We start from the raw sequence: 17,679 nt of genomic DNA, 5'->3' as shown, positions 1-17,679 counted from the left end.
AAATATATCCTTCGCTAAGGTCATTTCTCCACTTAAAATCTTCAGTGGCTCCCTGCTGCCAACAGAGCAAATTCCCTCACAGCCCGCATGGCACCCAGCTCTCCAGGCTTGTGTCTGCCCCTCCCCCAGGCATCCTATATCCTGACCTCAACCAACAACTCAGTGTTTCCTGAGCACATTCTCTTTTCTTGTGTCTTCTTGAATGTCCTTGGCCCACTTGTTGGTTCAGCATACTCCTATTTATCCTTCAAGTTCTTCTCAAAAGTATCTCCTCTCTTTGACTTTCTGGAATTTGCCCTCTGTCTCCCTTCTTCCCCCACAAGTTCCCATAGCGTTCATTTTTTCATGTACTTTCATGTACGTAGCATTTACATGTTGAATATAGTTATTGGTTTATATGTCTCTCTGTCTCTTCCCCTGTGGATCAGAAGCTTCCAAAAAGATACAAAAAAGAAAATATTAATTCTTTTAATCCTAAAATGTTTTTAATCTCAGGATTAAGAAAAATTAAGCCTCATATTTAATATGTAAGGCCTAATTTGTATCGTATTGTATTGTATCATGGAGTTTACTATGGACTTAGATGGAGTCACATATTTATCAGAGCATCCTTCTGTGGTCTGATGACCATGTGGGTTGTCAGGTGCTCCCAAGGATAGAGGATCCTCATCAATGAGGAGGGATGGGCAGTGCCACCCTCACTCTTCATTTGAGGTATGATAGTTGGTAGATTATAAATGCCCATTTAAGTAGCTATTTACATTGCATTACCTGTTTCTTTTAAACTAACCCCATAAAAATGAACCAGTCATTTTAAAAGATTCCTGCAAAGACATCATAAAATAGCCATTGCAGTGAAAACAGTGAAGCCAAAAGTACGAAAGTTTGCCATGTAACCAGAATTTAAAAACAAAATAAGGCCAGGCATAGTGACTCACACCTGTAATCCCAGCACATTGGGAGGACGAGGCAGGTGGATCACCTGAGGTCAAGAGTTCAAGACCAGCCTGGCCAACATGGTGAAACCCCATCCCTACCAAACATAAAAAATTATCCAGGTGTGGTGCAGGGTGCCTATAATCTTAGCTACTTGGGAGGCTGAGGCAGGAGAATCACTTGAACCTGGGAGGCAGAGCTTGCAGTGCCACTGCACTTCAGTCTGGGCGACAGAGTGAGACTCCGTCTCCAAAAAAAAAAAAAAAATTAAATAAATAAATAAATAAATAAATATAAGCACTGTTAACTGTGATTTTATGAGAAATAATCTGTGAACTCATGAGAAAGCAATTGCTTTTCAAAGGAAATGAGTTCTCTGGAGAGACCATTTTGAGCAAAGATATTTGGACAGGTATATTATCTTATTAATGAAAATATTAATGCGTCATCCATAAAAATAGTCCTATCATATATACAGAAAACTTAGAATTTTTAAACCTGGTTAAGTAATCTTACAAATCAAGAGTCTCCATGGGCTTTCAAGCCATTTAGAAATGCAAAAATGCAGCCGGGCACAGTGGCTCACACCTGTAATCCTAGCACTTTGGGAGGTCGAGGCAGGGAGATCATCTGAGGTCCGGAATGTGAGACCAGCCTGGCCAACATGGTGAAACCCCATCTCTACTAAAAATACAAAAAGTAGCTGGGTGTGGTTGTGTGTGCCTGTAATACCAGCTACCTGGGAAGCTGAGGCAGGAGAATTGCTGGAACCTGGGAGGTGGAGGCTGCAGTGAGCCAAGATTGCGCTGTTGCACTCCAGCCTGGGTGACAGAGCGAGACTCCATCTCAAAAAAAAAAAAAGAAAAAGAAAAAGAAATACAAAAATGCAACATATTCTGATTAGCTTGCAAGAACAACTGAAAGGCATCAAGGAAAACGGAGAAACTACTGCCAAATTTTAATGTAAATCTGCAAAATTTTTAATATAAATCTTTGCATTATACCCTTTGACACAGGGTATAATGATATGATTATATATTTCTGCTGTATGGTTCTGTGTATCCAGACGAGATTTTTTTTTTCAGCTAAAGCAGCCACTGAAACCAAGTAATAAAATTCACTGAACTAAGAATCAGACTTTTGAATGTTTTTATCCCAAATATTAAACAATGAAGTAGGTTCAAATATTGATTTCACTAAAATGTTATGACTAACAAAAAAAGAAAAAAGTTTGTATCATTAATAAATAATATGAAATAAAATTAAAATATTATTTCATTTTTTCTTATTCTTTAACTTTTTGTGTACATTTTATGCTGTACATGATACACTACTACAGTTGCACATCTGTATAAACAATTAAACATACGTATGTACATTTATTGCCAGAAGAGATAGTTAATAAAAGTTTGCAGAATGAGAATCTTCTTATAAGATCTGATAGTATAGATATAAAAAATGGCATGAGTCCTATACAGAAAATGTGAAGAAAGATATAAAAAGGGGGGAGTGGGGAGAGAAAACGAAGCTGTTGGGAGGCCATGGTCTATTTATTTTATAATAATCAAAGGGAGAGAAATCTTCTCTAAAAATTTTGGTGGCCTAACATTTAAGCTACACTACTGGTTAAAAGACAAAAATGTGGAATTATCTATCCATATAAGAAAGTATATTAGAGAAGAATTATATCTTGAAGTTTAGTAGCATTTTCTAGCAAACTCTCAAGATCTGATCACTAAAAACTAAATTCACTTGACAGAACAAAGGCATATTCTAGTATCTTCCCTAAGAACACACTAATTTGAATTCATGTATATGATGAATTCTATTAAGTTTCTAAAAAATGCCCAGCTGGTTTCTGGGAAAAAAAAAAAAAAACATAGATGGAAATTAGAGGCATTGTTATCACTTATATAGCAATTTAGTGCTTTGAAAATGAGATGGAAACATGTTTTGTTTTCTTCTCACACATCCTGTGGAACTTTTGTTTCCACTTAACAGGTTAGAAGGCGGATGCATGTGAAGCTAATCCACTTACTGTTGTACCCATATCTTCAGTTGCCCACAAAATATTTTACCTCAATTCTTCAGTAAAACTTGAATCTTAAAAACTGCTCTTTTTAGGTGCCGGAATTCATTTAATGACCTAATGAGATGAGGAGAGCAAATCTGGTGGCAACCAAATGAACTATGGATGGGGCAAAGGGACAGGAGACAATTTGAGAACAAATAAAAAGAAAAACAACTTTCGGCCGGGCGCGGTGGCTCAAGCCTGTAATCCCAGCACTTTGGGAGGCCGAGACGGGCGGATCACGAGGCCAGGAGATCGAGAGACGATCCCGGCTAACACGGTGAAACCCCGTCTCTACTAAAAAATACAAAAAAAACTAGCCGGGCGAGGTGGCGGGCGCCTGTAGTCCCAGCTACTCAGGAGGCTGAGGCAGGAGAACGGCGTAAACCCGGGAGGCGGGGCTTGCAGTGAGCTGAGATCCGGCCACTGCACTCCAGCCTGGGTGACAGAGCAAGACTCCGTCTCAAAAAAAAAAAAAAGAAAAACAACTTTCACCATGGAGGGTAAACATATGGAACTTGTTAACTTCAAGTGACAGTGCTAGCTGAAACATTCTGGGGTTCAAGGAGGGTTCAGAGGCATTCATGGAGAACAACTCTCTAACAGGCTACGAAATGAAAGTTGGATTTGTTCCGGAGACAATGCCTGGCTTTGGAGGTGGCCCTCCAAAGTGTCCTCCAGGAGGACACTTACCCAATCCTTCTCCCCATCAGGAGCACAGCAGCTACCCCGGCCTGACACAGTGCGAGATTCTTTTGTCCTTATCATGACATCAGAAATAAATTCCAAATCCTAATACACAGAAGGAGTCTTTGATGGCCTCCCAGCCACAGCTTGGCCCAGCACCCTCCCTTGGAGGGAAAGTGCAGGACTGAGAAATCAGAATCCTGGCTCTCTTTCTTTTCCATCCTGAAGCCAATTTTTTTTTTTTTTTTTTTTTTTTTTTTTTTTTTTTTTTTTTTTTAACAAAACCAAGGCTCTGTTTTCCCTCTAGGGGTCTTCCAGGATCAAAAGTGGCTTAAAGACCTCTTGATCTAGTGTGCGCTCTTGTTTTATTTTCAAGTTTTAAGCCAAAACTGGTTAACTTCAAAAGGGCTATGTGCAAAAATCCTAATATCATTTTCCTAAAGAGGTCTTGTTGAATGATTGATATTTTGAGGGTTTTCCAGCCCAATGATTTCTTTGCTGAAAACAGAGCATACCCACTCATTTTGGCATTTTGTTTGCCAACCGAATCGACAGCCTGAACACTGTCCATTCCCTCACCTTAACAACACTGGGACTTGCTAACAAGTGCTGCCCCCGGTGAACCACATCTACCAAAAAGCATTTGTGTGTGCCTTTACTTTCTGCATACATCCCTGTCATTAATTAGGACCTCAAGGCCTACCAGAGAGTTTATTTCCTTCCCTAGCGAATTTCCTTTATGTCCTGAAAATCTGTTTGTGAAGTGGTAGAGAATATGAGTCTATATTTCCTCTTTCCAGAGACACAAATATCCAAGAGCCCTTATATCATAGAGAAGCTTGAGTTCCCTTTATTTTCCAATTGACTACAGACAAAGGATTATTTTCTAAGAAAATCTGTTTTGAAAAACCATGAGGTCCAGAATTTAACCCTACCCCTAAACTAATATTTTTTAACTGGGAAAATATTTGTGTTAAATTTTTTTTTTTTTTTTTTTTTTTTTTTTGAGATGGAGTCTCACTCTGTCACCCAGACTGAAGTGCAGTGGCACAATCTTGGTTCAATGCAACCTCTGCCTCCCAGGTTCAAGCGATCCTCCTGCCTCTGCCTCCCGAGTAGCTGGGATCACAGGCATGCACCACCACATCCAGCTACTTTTTGTATTTTTAGTAGAGGCGGGGTTTCGCCACGTTGGCCAGGCTGGTCTCCACTCCCGACCTCAGGTGATCCACCCACCTTGGCCTCCCAAAGTGCTGGGATTATAGGTGTGAGCCAGTGTGCCTGGCCCTCTTTCATTCTTTCTTCCTTTCTTCCTTCCTTCCTTCCTTCCTTCCTTCTCTTTCTTTCTTTCCTTTCTTTTTCTTTCTTTCTCTCTCTCTCTCTCTTTCTCTCTCTCTCTCTCTCTCTTTCTTTTTTTGAGACAACTTGGCTCTGTCGCCCAGGCTGGAGTGCAGTGGCACCATCTTGGCTCAGTGCAACTTCTGCCTCCCAGGTTCAAGTGATTCTCCTGCCTCAGCCTCCCAAGTAGCTGGGATTATAGGCACCCACCACCACGCCCGGCTGATTTTTTGTGTTTTTAGTAGAGACAGGGTTTCACTATATTGGTCAAGCTGGTCTCAAACTTCTGACCTCAAGTGATCCACCTGCCTCAGCCTCCCAAAGTGCTGGGATTACAGGCGTGAGCCACTGCACCTGGACTAAAAATCTTCTAATAAGTCTGAAACTGTCCTTTTATTAAAATGACTTTCCATTCTCTTTCTTTTTTTTTTTTTTTTTTTAACGGAGTCTCATTCTGTCACCCTGGGTGGAGTGCAGTGGTGCCATCAAGGCTCACTGCTGCAGCCTCGACCTCCCAGGTTCAAGCAATCCTCCCATCTCAGACTCCCGGCTAGCTGAGACTATAGGTGTGCGCCAACACGCCAGGCTAATCTTTATACTTTTTGTAGAGACAGAGTTTCTCCATGTTGCCCAGGCTAGTCTTGAACTCCTGGGCTCGAGAAATCCTCCTGCCTAGGCCTCCCAAAATGCTGGGATTACAGGCATGAGCCACTGCATCTGGCCTTCGTTCCACTTTCTTAGGGAGTAAGTTCCACTTGAAGGCTAGAGTAGCGGTTAATACCTCAGGCTTTACATCCAGACTGCAAAGTTTATAATTCTGGCTGTGGAACCTTAGGCAATTTACTTAACCTCTCCATGCCTCTGTTTTCTCATCTATAAAATGGGTATGTTAACAGCCTCTAACTCATGGGACTGCTGTAAGAATTAAGTGAATAAATACATGTGTGTTGTATTGTTACTGTTTTAAGTAAAATTGTGTTTCTGTAATATCCTATGAGAAAGGTGTTTTTTACATTCTCATCTTACTGTAGTTTATGAAACATAATTTAGTTTCATTTCATAAACTCTAAGCATACCATAGCAGTAAGAGAACTGGCCTTAACTTTAGAAGACTTGAGTTCAAATATTGACCTTGATACTTGCCAGCTCTGTAATCTTGGCTCGTTGCCTCATCTCCCTGAAGCCCAATCTCTTAACATGGAAAAAGGAGATGACACCTTCCTTATAGAATTGTTAGAAAGTGTGACTTAGGCTACAAGTTTCCCCCAAAATCTACTGTCTTATTCTTACAGACTTAATCCAAATTTTATCTAGGCTCCCAGCCTGCTAGAATAAAGGCCAGGACCAGCTTCATGGACATGCAACCTGTGCGATCTCACAGGCCCCGCAAGCAGAAGGACCCAGCACTTGGTTTAATGCTCGGCTGTCAACATCTTGAAATTCTTAATAATTTGGTCATTGAACTGGTGTTTTGTTTTTTTGGTGGAGGGGACAAAGTCCTTTTCTGTCTCCCAGGCTGGCGTGCAGTGGTGAGAACTCGGTTCACTGCAACCTCCGCCTCCCGGGTTCAAGTGATTCTCCTGCCTCAGCCTCCCAAGTAGCTGGATTACAGACACACACCACTACACCTGGCTAATTTGTGTATTTTTAGTAGAGATGGGGTTTTACCATGTTGGCCCAGGCTGACCTCGAACTCCTGACCTCAGGTGATCTGCCCACCTCGGTCTCCCAAAGTGCTGGGATTACAGGCGTGAGCCACCATGCCTGGCCTGAACTGGTATTTTTTAAGTGAAATCTGATGGGACAATGGAGCATGCAAAGAAGCAGAGAAAATATGTGTAACATATGCATGAGAATCATTGCTTCAATTCTCCACTCTGCTCTGCTAAACTGTATCTGGCCATGCATTTTATGTACATGCCAGTGCCACTGAGTCAGCTATGTTTTTGCTGCACTTGACACAGTAGAAGCTGAGTTCTGACACCTGGAGAGTTTTTTAATTATTCTGACAAGCAAAAGAGTGATGCCTTCAACTAAGTTCCAGCTCTAAGAAGAAACAGCGTGCTCCTCCGCAGGTCTCAGCAGGACATCCCACAGAAGCCTGAAGACGGCACTTCTCTGCCAGTATCTCATTGTTTTTGCTCATATTAAGTCAATAAACTTTAGGAAGTTTAGGAATTGACTGACTTTCCACACCCACAAAAAAGGTACAACCTTGGGGGAAGACGTAGTTGAAGTTAGTATGCATTTATACATCAAATATTCCTCCCTTTTTTTTTTTTTTTTTTTTTTTTTTTTTTTTTTTTTTTTTGAGATGTCGTCTTGCTCCGTTGCCAGGTTGGAGTGCTATGGCACCATCTCACCTCACTGCAACTTCTGACTGCCTAGTTCAAGCGATTCTCCTGCCTCAGCCTCCCGAGTAGCTGGGATTACAGGCACGCGCCACCTCGCCCAGCTAATTTTTGTATTTTTAGGAGAGACAGGGTTTCACCATGTTGGCCAGGATGGTCTCAATCTCCTGACCTCATGATCCGGCCGCCCCGGCCTCCCAAAGTGCTAGGATTACAGGCACGTGCCACCACACCCGACCACATCAAATATTCTTTAACCTCTTATCTTTAATCTGTGCAATGATGTGTGTCTGCTGGTATTTTATTTTACCCTCTCAGCCAGGGCCGGGCATAGTGGCTCGTGCCTGTTATCCCAGCACTTGGAGAGGGGGAGATGAGTGGGTCACTTGAGGCCGGGAGTTTGAGACCAGCCTGGCCAACATGGCAAAACCTCATCTCTACTAAAACCACAAAAATTAGCCTGGTATGGTGGCTCACACCTGTAATCCCAGCTACTCAGGAGGTTGAGGCATGAGAATCACTTGAGCCCAGGAGGCGGAGGTTTCCATGAGCCAAGATCACGCCACTGCATTGCAGCCTGAGCAACAGAGTGAGACCCTGTCTTTAAAAAAAAAAAAAAAAAAAGAATTCAATCATTTGAAGTGTAACTTTTCAAAGTAGATTAAAGATGACAGTGATAATAAACTAGTATCATTATTATTCATGACATGCCTGACTTTGCCACTAGACTCTGAGTTATTCGAGCCTGGTACTGTCTCTGTGCTTCCTTTTTATATCTGGTGGCTAATGCATGGCTGGCACATAACAAGTGCTCATTAAACGTTTGCTTGATGGCCGGGCGCGGTGGCTCAAGCCTGTAATCCTGGCACTTTGGGAGGCCAAGACGGGTGGATCACGAGGTCAGGAGATCGAGACCATCCTGGCTAACACAGTGAAACCCCATCTCTACTAAAAGATACAAAAAACTAGCCGGGTGAGGTGGCGGGCGCCTGTAGTCCCAGTTACTCGGGAGGCTGAGGCAGGAGAATGGCGTAAAAACCCGGGAGGCGAAGCTTGCAGTGGGCTGAGATCCGGCCACTGCACCCCAGCCTGGGCAACAGAGCAAGACTCCGTCTCAAAAAAAAAAAAGTTTGCTTGATTAGTTAACTAATTAACAAACGAATGAATGAATGAATAATATGATTTTAGCAGACACAAAACTCATTTTAAGATGATCAAAGTTTTAAGAATTTGTGAATTTCTAAATAATATGAAATTTTTAAAGTCTTAATCAAATATCAATAAGCTCTAAAGAAGCCCAGATGTGAAACACAGCGCAGCCATGAATTATGTATCTAACCTCATACCCTGAAAGCCTGCTTATTCAGAATTCTGTTCCATTCTGAACAGAAGGCAGAATGAGAGGAGATTTTTCATTAATAAAAGCTTTTTAGATTTACTGAAAATGTAAATAGTTTTAGGGAAAGAGTTTAAAATTTACAATAATTCTCCAGGATATTGTTCTTATAAAGAGTCGCTTGTTTAGTGATAATTGATTCTCTCCCAAAGACCATCTTGATGAGATTATGGGGCAATGGGCAGGGAGGAGACAATGAGAATGATTGAATCATACTTTGGGATATTGGCGAATGTAACAGACATGTGTTACTTTGGATTCTTTCAGCATTCACGTCCCTTAGGCACCTTAATTTTTGGGGGGAGACCCTCCTCTTTTTCACCCCCACCAACCCACAGGGAAAAAAAAAAAAATAGAGAGAGAGCATAAGACCTAGGCCTGGCCCAATTTCCCTAGCTACATACAGTGATGGGCTCAGGGGCAGGCACATGACTTTTCTAAGCCAATCAGATGCTACCTTCTGGTATTTTAATCTTAAACCAAGTGACGAAAAGACTGAACACAGCTGGAGTTCCTTCATCCTAGCAACAGAACCCTTGCAAAACTGTCTACTTTTTGTTTGCCCTTCTCTGCGTTTGGTTTTTCTGAAAAACTAAATTTTCTTCCCCCAAAACCCTATTTTCCAAACTCCCCCTCTCCCCCCGAAAAAAATCCCTCCTTTGTTTCGTCTATCCAGAGTCTGTTTCTCTTGCTCATAATCAAAGATCCTTATGTGAATATTTTAATAGCGGCCAGGTAGGCCTCTGAAGGGCCTTGCATTCCAAGCTAAGGCAGTTGCATTTTATGCAGTGGGCAAAGGGGGAACTCAAAGGATGACAAGCCAGGGAAGCACCTGTTGAGATCTTGGTATTGACAAAGGGGAAGCTAGACACGAAGGAGGAAAGGCAAGAGGCATCCAGGAAGGAGATGGTGCGGTCTTGAGGAGAGACAGAGACAGCAAGAATGGAGAGGGGAGAAGCTCCAGAGTGGACAATCACGGTAGCATTGATGGGAAGGAAGGTAGTTCAGAACCAGGATCTGGCTTGGATTCCAGAGAGCAAGCAGAGGAAGAGAAACAGGCATCCCTGAACCTGAGCAGTAGTATTGTAGGACCTTCTGTGTGCTACCCAAAGCATGACCAGTTCCAACAGGGAAGGTAGATTTGGGAATCGGTTTTGAATCAATGTCCTAAGCAAGCCCAGCACTCATTTGTGAAGTATTTACTGGCAGACACTCAGAGAATAGCCCCTACTCTGCCCCATGAGGTCTGAGCAGCTTCCAGATTTTGAGGCTCTCTATTCCTTGATCTGTTCCTGCCATATTCAGGCTTAACTGTGCATGTGCTCTGAGAGCCATTGTCTGGCCTGCCCTCTGTCTACATTGTCCAGGCTCCCTGGACTTCTGACTGGGTAGGTCAACCAAAGAGAGGCACTGGCAGATGACTGGAGGGCAGGAGAAGGGTAGAAACCACGGTATTTTTCCCTCTTTTGCTCTGCTTTGGGTAGTGTATTTAGCAGGGGCTGAGTCACCTCCCTGGTCCCAGATCCTACAAGGCCCCTTCCCTCTGTGGTCTTAGCCCTCAAGAGGCAGTCCCACCATGGTCTCAGATCCCCCTAGGTGGCCCTAGCCTCTGGGTTCTATTCACAGCCTCCTCCTATTGCCTCTTCATCCCCTGTTAGTGGCTTCCAGCTATTGCCAAACTCTGAGTTACCTCACCATCTTGCTTGACTTCTCGACTGTTCCATTATCTACAACCAATTCCCTGTATTAAATTCCCTCTGTTTGAAATCCTAAGGTGGTTGCTTTTTTCCTGAACTCTGATTTAGCCAGCTGGTATAGGGAATAGAGGTATGGGGGGAGTAGACGTGTGGTGGAGGTGGGTGAGGAAGGTGTCTATGGGTTTAAGTTAGGATAAACGTTAGTGATAAAACCTCACCCTTTTTCCTTGCATAAATTTACAAGCAGCAGCCCACATATGAGACCTCCTCAGGATTAAGGTCTAAACCAATTAGGAAGCCCTCTATCCTCGTGGACTTTTTTGATTGAAAGTGACAGTGACTCACGTCATACTTCCTTTGACCAAAAACTATGTCGCTGGCTCCTCCAGGGTCACCTAGAATGAGACACCTCAACGTTGTCGGGCTCCCTGCTCTCTATCTCTCATTTCTGCTTCCTCTCCCTTCCTACAGATAAGCTTCTTCACAAGACTTACGGACACCATGGATACTAGAAGCTCTTCTAAATGGAGAAAAACGGTGTCCTCTCACAACTGCAGTTTGAAAAGTTCCAGGAGAGAACTTGATTGGCCTGACTTGGGTCACACATCCATCTTCTGGACCTAACGTTCTGGCAAAGGAAGAAGGCCATGGTTCCATTCAGAACACATGGCTGATGAAAGAAAAGGTGAAATCCTCCAAAGGAAGAGGGAAAAACAGACTTGGACTTTGTAGGAATGCGTCTATAAACAGAGTCTCTGCCAAGTCAGAATTCTTTTGGTTGCAATTGACAAAACTCACATAGGAAAAGTAAAAGAATTGGTGGAGGTATTGGTTTATGTAACCAAATGGCTTTTATGAAGCTGGCCTCAGAAACTATGGAATCAAGCTCCCCATATATCATGGAACTCTCTGTTCTATGGCCTCCACTTCTCTCTGCATTTTGGCCTCATTTTCCCAGACTCACTCTTTCCACAGAGCTTGAATGGCAGCTTGCTAAGAGCTTCTAGACTCACACCTTTCCAGTTTTGCTATCAGAGAAATGTGCTCTATCCCATGGCTCCAATAAAGAATGGGCTCTGGCTGGTCCAGTTTAGATGAAAAGCTGCCCTCCTGGGCCAATCCCAGTTATCTCAGGGCAGTGAGGTACTGTGATTGACCCAGCCTGAATTAGGCACTCACCCCAAGACCAGAAGGATGGGCCAAATAAGATAAAGACAGCTCTCATTCTGATGGAATGGCTAGTTCAGAGAAGGAGCGGCTCCCCAAAACTACAACCCCTTCATTTTAGAGCCCTAGGTAATAGGAAATGACATCTTAGCAATACACCCTTGGGGAAATCCCTTTACCTTTCTGGCTCCCAGTTCCTTCATATGACTCGTCTTTCTGCAATGGTCTGTTCCGATGCCCATATTCATTGAACTTTTTCCAATGGTTCTCAAACTTCAGAGAGCACCTCAGTCACCTGGAGAGTCATGTAAAATGCAGATTCCCAGGATCCATCCCTACTCCATTCGTCTGGAGTAGGACCCATGAATCTCCATTTTACTGAATTAGTCATATGCTGATGATTCCCATACCATACTTTAGAAATAATGAATGAAATGACTCAAGATCTTGCCTAGATACTCCATGACTGAGGCAAATCTGAGCTCTGTTCTGGTTTGAGAAAGGCCATGGTGAGGGAGGAGTGGTCTGTCATAATCCCGAATTGAAGGGAAGAGCTGCATCCCCAGGTCCACCCTGTGGACTAGGATGAATGAGTGGTGGTTCTTAACTGTGTGAGGGGAAGGCTCTGCTTGCTCACGGAGGCCACTTCAAAACCAAGAGAACAGCCCAAGGTCCTCGGCTGCTCTGCAGTGCCAAGGCTGTCATCCCCAACAGTCCTGGGCCCATCACACTTCTAGAAGCTCTCCTTGATGTGCATTTTCCCTGACCTTTTGTTGAAACAGCAATAAGCAAAATCAGATAGCAAATGAGGCCAGGTACATTTTCTTTCCATCATAAGCACAAGATTAATATCTAAAAGACTTGGGAAAAGAGAAAGTGATTCATTTTACTTTGCCGTGTTTTGGTCTCAGTAGATTATGTTTGGGATAGTATGCTGAGAAGAAATAAAAATAATGGTTCAGCCTACAATTCTCCCAGAGCTTCCCATCCTAACCAGGGGCTATTGGAATCAGAGTGTCCCACACACAAAGTCTCCTGAAGACAAACATTCCATTCCCTGTGGACACTGGTCAGCTAAAGCAGGACTATAATATAGGGCAGGCAGAACTTCAGTCCCCCACATCCCATTTGCACACATTTTCTTCCATCATGAATACTTTTGAAATGTTTGAATTCACCATTAAAAGTATTTGCTTATATTACTCCACATCAATAAACTGAAAAAAATAAATATTTCAAATAATTTTAAAAGAACAGCATATTAAATTGATATGCTGCATTCTATTATTAGTGCTGGAGAAACCAGGCACCCTCCTACCAAAAAGAAAAAAAGAAACCTGTTTTTAAAACACTACTTGGAATATATGATCCAGCAACTCCTTTCTAGGAATTTATCTTTAAAAAGATCATCATGTATATGTGCAAAAATTTGCCTGAAAGGATGTTCATGGCAAAATTGCTTAGAAGAAATTGAAAAGAAACCAAAACAACTAAGATATTCTTAGGAATTCATTGAGTAGATTATGGCACCTCCAAACAATGGAATATTATGCAGATATTAAAGATCCTTTCATAGAAAAGCCACTTAATGATATAAGAAAATGTATGTATTTTTTTAAAGCAGGAACAAATTTATATGTAGAATATGTTAGAGTTTTTGTTTTAAAATAAAATGATGGCTAAACATATATACAAAAGAAATTAATGATGAAATGATGGGTGATTTTTTATTTAATTTTGTATTTTTCCACAGTGTTCAAATTTTCTATAATAAATATACATTACACGATAGTTGTGTGATTTAAGCCAGTTTGAAAACACCTCTTTATCTTAATTTCCTTATCTGTAAAATGAAAATATCAATAGCCCCTAATTCATAAGGGTTGTTGTGAGATTAAATTTGTCAGTATATATAAAATACTAGGACTGTGTCTGGCAAAGAATAAGCTTTCAATAAACATGAGTCATTATATTATTATTACTATTACAATCAGAAAAAAAGTGACCTTTCAAAACTAAATCTGCCAGGAAACTTTTAGAAGCCAGATTAGTGACGCCCCAAGTATATGAGTTCAAAAGAGAATAGGATGGCCTTATGCACTAACCTGGTAGCCATGGTATTTGATATACAAGCCGGTTTTACCAACCACTCTCCAAGCCTAGGAACCAGACTAAAAGGTGAGGAAGCAGCCCTTTGTCTACCAGGCCACCAAGACCCTCAGACTCAGGACAAACAAGGAGAGCAGTGCACACACAGCCCCAAGAGACCGCAGCTGGTACATCTCTTTTCCCGAAGTCACCCCATGTACTCCTAGCTCCACCCACCTTCCTTCATCGAAACTTATTCTCAGGGAGGGGAGGAATACAGCCTTTCCCAATTACAGTGACAAGGTCTGATACAGCTTAATGTGTGGTTCTCCAAGAGCTAAGCAGTGGTGGCTTGGTAAATTTTTAGCAACTGACCGGAAGCTGGAGCTAGGGCAGAAATGCATGATCTGCAGTGTTTGGTGATTTCTGTGGAATGACTCTCCCACCATGGCTGCTATCAAGCTCCTAACATGACATCAACTGGCTTGCAAACTTCCTGAAAATGTGATAATCAGCTTTCAAGAGTCAGTACTTAGCTCAAGCGTACCACTGAGTGTTTATATTTAAATAAGGAACAAAACCTTGAAGCCAAAAGAATGATTCTACACCAGAATTACTGGCCAGTGAGGCTCCAGAATTACTTTGAAGGGCAAAGAACCACTCCCGGTGTCTTCCACAAAAACAGGCACCACTCACGATGTCTATGCACAAAGCTGATCTGTGCTTCCGCAGGAGGTAGACTCCAGAGTCTGTTTACCCAGGGTGTGAGTCTGGGACCATCGGCGTCAGCATCCCCTGAGAGCTGGTCAGAAATGCCAAACCTCAGGCCCTACCACACACTTGCTGAATTAGAATCTGCATTTTAACAAGATCCCCAAGTGATCCGTATCAACACTACAGTTTGAAAAGCATAGCTATAGAATTCAACATAAGAGATATAAAGATAAAACCATTTTTATTCAAGAAAGCCCCCAACTGTGACGATCAGGTGATCTTTTGTATTTGGAAGCAATTCTTACCTTCCACAATCCTCTAGAAACGGCTTAACATTTCCACATTTTCCATTTCAACAATGGGGCATGGAGCAGTGACAAGTTCCTCCATCTCCACTCCCTCCCCCAGCCACAGGGCCACAAAGCCAGAGCTCTAAGATTCTGCATGAGGTAGAGAAATATAGATTCCTCAAGAGCTGCTATTCAAGCCATAAGCAGCATGTGCCAATGTTCCACCCACAATCCTGGTTCAGTCTCCATTAAGCTGCACATCTGGCTGTCACACACTCTTTTGTGGGGACATCTCAATGGTAGCACTGATGCTGCCTCTCTTCGAGGCCAGCCCTACAGTGGCCTCCCTGTCCTCTCAGCATGTGATGTCATGAGCATGAATGTCCTGCCAAACATTTAAGATGTTGCAGTTCACATTGTGTACATTGTATAGAGAAACACTGACATGCAGATTTCTTTTTAATTAAAAAAAAAAAAAAAAAAAAAAGCAGGGCAAGATACAACCAAACCTTGTTCTATTGTTAACCCAAACCAATTCAGCACAAATATGTAACTTGTATTCTTTAAGCACACAATCTTCTCTTTTTTATTACTGTCATTGTAACTAACATCCCTAGATTCAGAGATTGCCTTGAAACATTCTTTTCTCTCTAATTTGGTTTCTATCAAATTCTTGGAAAGCATGAGCCGGACTGTTTCATTTTCAAACCAAAAATCCCCTGCATGTGGTCTCTTCAGAACAGGCTAAAGAGAGAGAGTAAAGCATGGTGTGATTCTCAAAATCATCTCATCTCCAGTGACCATCAAACAGGAGACCAGGGAGGACATGGAGTCGCGCTTACAGAAAGGCTTGAGAAAGAAGTCCTTTTGTTTGCTGTTTCTCAAAGTGTAGTGTGGGGACTACCTTATAAGAATCACTGAGGGTACACAACAATAACGCAGATTCTTGGCTCCCCACCCTAATGAAGAGAGTGAATCTCTAGCTGTGATTCCTTTTTTTTTTTTTTTTTTAAGAGAAACGGAGTCTCGCTCTGTCGCCCAAGCTGGAGTACACTGGTGTGATCTCGCCTCCCAGGTTCAACCGATTCTTCTGCCTTAGCCTCCCGAGTAGCCGGGACTACAGATGCAAGTTGCCACACCCAGCTAATTTCTTTTGCACTTTAGTATAGACAGGGTTTCACCGTGTTGCCCAGGCTGGTCTTGAACCCCTGAGCTCAGGCAATCTGCCCCCCTCAGCCTCCCAAAGTGGTAGGATTCCAGGCATGGGCCACTGCGCCCAGTCCTAGCCATGATTCTTAAATTGGACAACTCGGGCTTTAGAGTTACATAGTCTTAAATCCCTTTTCGTTTACATAGTGGCTATATGATCTTGACAACCTAAACTCTCCACATGCTATTTTTCTCATCTATACAATAGGGACCATGGGGAGGATGAAATGTATGAAGCTCCTAACACATACAGGTCTCAATAGTGTGAATTCCCTTTGCCCTGTTACTTAGACAGAGTACTTTAAGCCTGCCATTTTACACGTGATTGGGGGCCATTGCCTTCACCTAGGTGAACATTTATTATAATTATTCAATAAATTATAATTGCCAAGTTCTCAGGGGACTCTAATGAGAGCAGATAAGATAATGAAGACTGATCCTCTTGATGGTTACTGAGACAGAACCTGTTGTTCCACAGTTGTGCTGTCCAATCCAAAAGCTTCCAGCCACGAGTGGCTACTGAACACTTGAAATGTGGCTGGTGTAAATGGAGACGTGCTGCAAGTGTAAAATACACGCTGGAATCCAAAGACAATACAAAAACAAGGGTGTGAAATATCTCATCAATTGATTACATATTGAAATGATAATATTTTGGATGTACTGGATCAAATAAAATACATTAATTTCCCTTGTCTATTTTTAGCTTTTGAAATGTGGCTACTAGAAAATTTTAAGTTACATACATGGCTCACATCGTATTCCTAGTGGACAGTACTGTTCTAGAGGCACATCAACCTCTCCTCCATCAAACTGATAGTAAACCTAACACTAGAGTTATGACCTCCAAACTGGGATTCCCTCATTAGTCAGGGAATGGTCAGCTAGGAGAGATTTGGGAGTCTCTCTTCTTACACTGAAGGGAAAAGCAGCCCCCTTATGAGAGAAACCAAGCAGCAGCTCAGGGAAGGAGCGGGCAAGTCAATACATCCATAAGAGAGGAGTCCCACTTAATGACACTTCTGACACAAGCAGGCGGTTGTGAGGAAAGGGATCATGGGGTCTGAAGCGTCCTCGTCCACTCCCTCAAATGCTTTTTGTTCCCTTCTGGTTCATAATTGTTATACCCTGACAAGTTTTAATGAGGTAGGGAGGGTCCTCCAATGTAGTCACATGACTTTTATCCTTACAAAAGCTATATTACAGCTAAGCAAGTATTTTAGTTAACATAAAAATTGTCTTCTATGGCCAGGCGCGGTAGCTCACACCTGTAATTCCAGCACTTTGGGAGGCTGATGCAGGAGGATCACTTGAGGCCAGGAGTTCCAGACCAGCCCGGCCAACATGGCAAAACCCTGTCTCCACTAAAAATACAAAAATTAGCCAGGTGTGATGGCACACACCTATAGTCCCAGCTACTTGGGAGGCTGAGGCACAAGAATCGCTTGAACCCAAGGGGCAAGGGGCGGAGGTTGCAGCGGGGTGAGATCGCACCACTGCTCTCCAGCCTGGGCAACAGAGGGAGCCTTCTTCTCAAAAAAACAAACAAAAAAAGATTATGTTTTATGTATAAGTAATTTAGAAATACTTTCCAACAGGTTATAATCAAAACTACACAAATTTCTGCAAAATGGCTAGCCCAAATTAGTATTTCCAAAGAGGAAATATTTGCCAATTATTCTACTATCAGCTAATGAAATTAGTATTTTATTTGGAAGAAGTCTGCCAAAATAGA

This window comes from Macaca nemestrina, chromosome 2 (genome assembly GCF_043159975.1).
Source record: "Macaca nemestrina isolate mMacNem1 chromosome 2, mMacNem.hap1, whole genome shotgun sequence".
Classification (NCBI taxonomy): Eukaryota; Metazoa; Chordata; class Mammalia; order Primates; family Cercopithecidae; genus Macaca; species Macaca nemestrina.
This window is presented reverse-complemented; position numbering follows the sequence as displayed.